This window comes from Eublepharis macularius, chromosome 16 (assembly GCF_028583425.1).
Source record: "Eublepharis macularius isolate TG4126 chromosome 16, MPM_Emac_v1.0, whole genome shotgun sequence".
Lineage (NCBI taxonomy): Eukaryota > Metazoa > Chordata > Lepidosauria > Squamata > Eublepharidae > Eublepharis > Eublepharis macularius.
The window spans coordinates 17,689,950-17,695,392 of NC_072805.1; the positions used below are offsets into that span (position 1 = coordinate 17,689,950).

The 5,443-nt window shown below is 43.1% G+C and overlaps 1 non-coding gene across 1 annotated transcript; it reads left to right on the plus strand.

Annotated features, from left to right (window-relative positions):
* Positions 1–4,923: 4,923 nt before the first annotated feature.
* TRNAT-UGU (transfer RNA threonine (anticodon UGU)) lies at positions 4,924–4,996 on the plus strand. Its single transcript has one exon. It is a non-coding gene; the product is annotated as a tRNA-Thr (tRNA).
* Positions 4,997–5,443: the final 447 nt, after the last annotated feature.

The window sequence follows — 5,443 nt, forward strand, 5'->3', positions numbered from 1 at the left end:
TGGGATTCTGCAACACATGTGGGAGTCCTTAACCATGGGCTGAAGGCCACAGAATTGGACAGACTCTGGTCTGACCCAGTAAAGCTCTTCTAATATTCTTATTGGCATCCCATCCATAAAATTCTACATTCCTTCTCGGAGACAGACAGTTTCTACCTTCGTTCCCTCCTAACGGCTGTACAGCAATGATTACCCGCCTTAGTCACCCTTCGTCTAATTGCTAAGCACTTTGAATGACAAGTATGTGAAAACGAGATCAATGTAATTAAGGTCTGAGTAATGAAAGCAACTCAATATTGGAAGGAAAATGTGGAGCCGCAGTTAACCTAATAGCAGGTACAGCAGAGAGAAGAAAAGCGCTTTTCCCTATCCTGACCTTTTGAAAACGTAAACACAAAAAGGGCAAGTTAATAACCTATCTTGAGGATTACAAGTAGGCGGTGGTGTTCATTTTTTTAAAAAAGAGCACAGCCTTCTAGAATTCATTAAATTGCAAATATGTATCTTGCTTTATGCCCTTGGATGGAGTAAGTTTAAGGGAGGGGGCACAAAATATATTTAGAGAAAAACAAACATGAACAACACGTCACAAAACATAATTAAAGGTCATTAGCTCTGTCTAATGCTTACAGAATTTGAGATGAGTAATACGTGCCCACTGTTAAACCAATCAATGAATTAATCGATGGATACAATCTAAATAAATGTGCATACTACAAAAAATAATGCAAGATACGAGCCCTGTTAAGATATCGAAAGAAGCACACGATCTCACAGTTTAATCAAATTAAAATCCATGTATCAAAAGAAAACCCCTCATCAAAGCCTCTCTTTTATTCTCCCTGACAGTAACACAACAGGTACAAAAGAGCTTCAAAGGGGGAAAAATCATTTAAGGAAACAGAAATTAACTCTCATACTGCCGTTTAAAGTTTGCTCTCTCCAGCTGTTCCATTCAAGCTTTAGTTGATTCACTAAAACAATGAAATCTGGCATGTATTATTCATTATTTCTGGGTGCACAACTGATAGCTTACAGGGCTCTTTTTCTGGGAAAAGAGGTGGTGGAACTCAGTGGGTTGCCCTCGGAGAAAATGGTCACATGGCTGGTGGCCCTGCCCCCGATCTCCAGACAGAGGGGAGTTCAGATTGCCCTCCGCTCTTGACCATTTTCAAGAGGTTCCGGAACTCCGTTCCACCACGTTCCAGCTGAAAAAAAGCCCTGATAGCTTATGATATGTACACCTTCACTGATCTCTGGCAGAATGTTTTCACAGAAAACACATGCTTGCATGTGTTAACGCAATTGGCTTAAAACATGTGCACCCACTTTTTTTTTCAGTCTGGAGATTGATTGTAATTCCAGGAGATCTGCAGGCCCCACCTGGAGGTTGGCAACCCTACTGCACAGCAAACTACGTGCAATATTGGGATTGGGGTGATGGCCCTAGGGGTTCTCTACTTACTCGTTTATTTAGTAAATTTACTCCTGCACATAATGAAAAAATTGTGTCCAAGAATAATGAAACTGGAAATGTAAAAAAACATATCCACACAATGCAATAAAAAAACCCAGGAGATATAAACAAGCCAGCTCTAGAATAGAAAAATAAAATGACAACCACAACAGTGGATTCTTTTATCACAATAAAAGCAGAGAGAACACGGTAGTGATGCCCAGAGGAAAAATCTGCAGTACCTTGCCAAAATCTATACAAAAAGTTGGTTCTGGTGCATCTGTTCTGCTAGCTCAGCTACTTTCCACCAGTAGAAGAAACTTCCATCAATGGAACAGATCTGCAGGAGACAACTCAGTTATTGTCCAAAAACACCAAAGCAAATAACCAGGTCTTGATCTGGCACCCAAAGCCCCACAACTACAGTGCCAGGCATATGTTTACAGGGAAGGCATTCCATAATCAGGGTGCCACAACAGAAAAGACACTGTCCGTAGTCACCTCCAAGATAGGGACGTATAGGAGAGGACCTCCAATGAAGAACGATCGGGAGGATTATGTGGGCGAAGGCATTAACTGATCATCTCATGCTATTTTGCCCCAATGCAAAGCCCCCTGTTGTTATTTGCCTCAGAGGAGGAAACATACAAGTGCTACACAGATAGCAATTTACACTGGGGAAAATGCCAATCCACTTCCCTTCATATCATGGTTCTGATCCAAACTGCAGGCTCTGAGAGGCTGTTTACACGAGCTCTATAGAAATGACTTCTCTGCATGCAAGGACAATACACTTAGCAGGCCTCTGAAGAGGTGGCATATAAATTCTCTAAACAAATCTAAAATAAGGGACGAGGGAATGAGCACTTCCAGATATGCTGGTCCCACCCTCTCCTATGTGAATTCACCCCAATGTGGGCATGACATGCATACAAGAGTTACTTCCAGTCCTACAATCACAAATGTTTGGACCTCCTCTTTCCAAGTTGTGGGGATGCAACCAATGAATGTACAGCTTGTAAGAGCACAATTCCTGTGCCCACACTTCGCCATGAGCAACGATGGGACTGGCGCGCTTGCTCTCTTTCACCCTTTATATCAGCTGTGTCATGCATACAGGACTATGGTACACTGTTTTCAGATCAGTTTAACTGTCACAGTTCCCAAAGGTGGAACTCTGGCAGAATTTGCAGTTTGGGAAAAGGGCTACGGATCTCTGAAAAGTTCTTAGCAGTTTCCCAAGCCACAGTTCCTAACATCGTTTGAAGGAGAGGAGGGCTATATTGTAGGGAGGTGGTCTCAAAGAGATGTTTCGCTAACAAGATAGGGACCATAAACACTACTATGTTGCCTTATGTACTATCTGCTGTTTTAAGTATGACCTTACTGGGCAGTTCTATGTTGTCTAATGTGAGTCGTAGAATTGCTTATGCTGTATGTCAGTATTTCTTCGACTCTTTATTGGATATTGGCTAATGTTATGTCTTTGAAAACTTGCATTTATCTACCCTATGGCATTGTTTATTGAAATGCCCTTGATACTGACTGTATTAATCTCACACTGTGTATTCTGCCTTGACTATAAATGACACAAATAAATAAATAAATAAATAAATAAATAAATAAATAAATAAATAAATAAATAAATAAATAAATAAATAAATGTGTGAATGGCAGCTGTAGCTCAACAATTACACAACATTTTGTGATATCATTACAATTTTGGTGCTTCAGTCTCACATACCGTAGAGCGCACTATGCATATATGCCTGGTTACAATTTTGTGCGAACTGGGCAACACGCATATTCTCCAGCTTTATTAGACACAACAGGAAACCCTTCAGCAGACTACATTTTCCAGTCAAATGTACTCAACCTGGGAAATAAGTGCATTGCCCTGTTCACACAAAATGGTGACTGTACATATCGAGAGAATCGTGCATGTTGTGCTTTCCTGGTACACAAGGCAGGAGGGTCCAAAAACATAACCACTGAAAAGGGCTTATGTCTCTGTCTCTCAGAGAGAGAGAAAGAGATCAGAGGTGGGGTGGGGTGGGGGAGAGAAATGTGTCTGAGACCTGTGCAGTGACAAAATAGGATTTAACAAAAGAACGGAAATAAGATTATACTAATTCAAAAACGGCATAACGAATGGGCTGGCTGCCTTAATTCAGGCAATTTGAATTATTAATGAACCAGTTTTTGCTGCTGTGGAGCTTTGTTCTGTTAGGAAGACTTCCTCAGAGCCAGGATCAGGAAATTGAAGAAATCAGTTTTCGAAAAGGTCAGATGCGCCAAGCTAGAGACAGATTTGTCCTTTCACACAAAGCCTGGTTTCCTTCACTGACACACACACGAGAAATCACAATTTGTTTGTTCTGTAGAAAAGAAAGTAAGGGAGGAGGTTGGCTAAAGAAATCAGTGAGTTAAAGCTCCTGTTTTTTGAACAACAACCCTAATAGTAATAGTAATAGGCGCATAGTGGTAAGCTGCAGTACTGCAGCCCAAGCTCTGCTCACAACCTGGGTTCGATCCTGGCGGAAGCCGAGTTCAGGTAGCCGGCTCAAGGTTGACTCAGCCTTCCATCCTTCCAAGGTTGGTAAAATGAGTACCCAGTTTCCTGGGGGTAAAGTGTAGATGACTGGGGAAGGCAATGGCAAACCACCCTGTAACAAAAGTCTGCCAAGAAAACGTCGTGATGCAACATCCCCCCATGGGTCAGTAATGACTCAGTGCTTGCACAGGGGACTACCTTCACCTTTAATAGTAATAGTATTGGCTAGTAGTAATAGAGCTGCCGGCTTCCTCCCACGATTTTTAACACCAACTGATTACAAAACACCATAAATCACGTTTGTGCCGTTTTATAAATAGATGGCGTCAAAAATTGCACAAAGAAGCCTGCAGCCTTCCATGAGTCTCCCGCTATTTATAGATAGTGTGGAAACGGCCTTGGTCAACAGGAACAACAACAATGGCCATAAGCTAACCCATTGTTTTGCCCTTGGCCACCATCATCCAGAGCCCTCACCTGGATAGCCCTAGTGAGCCTGATCCCGGCAGATCTCAGAAGCTAAGCAGGGTCAGCCTTGGCTAGTAATTGGATGGGAGATGTTGTGGGCAAGGCTAGGCTAGGCTCATGATAGGAGACCTCCAACAAAGACCAGGGTTGCAGAGGAAACCGATGACAAGCCACCTCTGTTAGTCTCTTGCCATGAAAAAATGCCACTAGGGGTCGCCATAAGTCAGCTATGACTTGACAGCACTCTCCACCACCAGCACCGTCATCCAGAAGAGATGAGAAAGCATTGTGCCTGTTGCTGCTGCTGGCCAGGTTTAAACTGAATAGTTGCTGAGGTACTCCTGGTATCACTGAGGCTCGGTTTGACTTCCATTGGCCACCAATGGCCTTCTAGGGCGGAAGACCATCATGAACTTCTCCCTTAGTTGATGATCACTTGCCCTTCGGAAGGTGTGGCTCAGTGGTAGAGCACCTGTTTTGTGTGCAGAAGGTCCCAGGTTCAATCCCTGGTGTCTCCCCCTAAAATGATCTTGGAGTAGATGATGAGAGACCCTGGATAGCTGACCCTCGCTCTGACCATGACCAAGGGTCTGATTGGGTATAAAGCAGCTTCACGTGCATGCCCCTGAAAGCCAACGCTCTGTTTCAATCACTGCTCCTTCTCTGCAAGAAAGGCAATATTTCACAGTGGTTAGTGTGTTGGATTATAATCTGTATGATCCAGGTTTGATTCCCTACTCTGCTATGGAAGCTTTCTTGATGACCCTTGGGCAGTTACTCTCTCTCAGCCTAACCTATGAACAGTGTTGTTCAGTTACTCTGGGTCCCCACTGGAGAGGAACGTAAGGTATCAATGTTGTAAATAAATAAGACCACCAACCAGCAGCAGAGAAAACCCTGTCCGTCATTTCTCATCACTGCTCTTGCCACTGAATGACTTGTTGCCAACAAAAGCCAAAGCCATT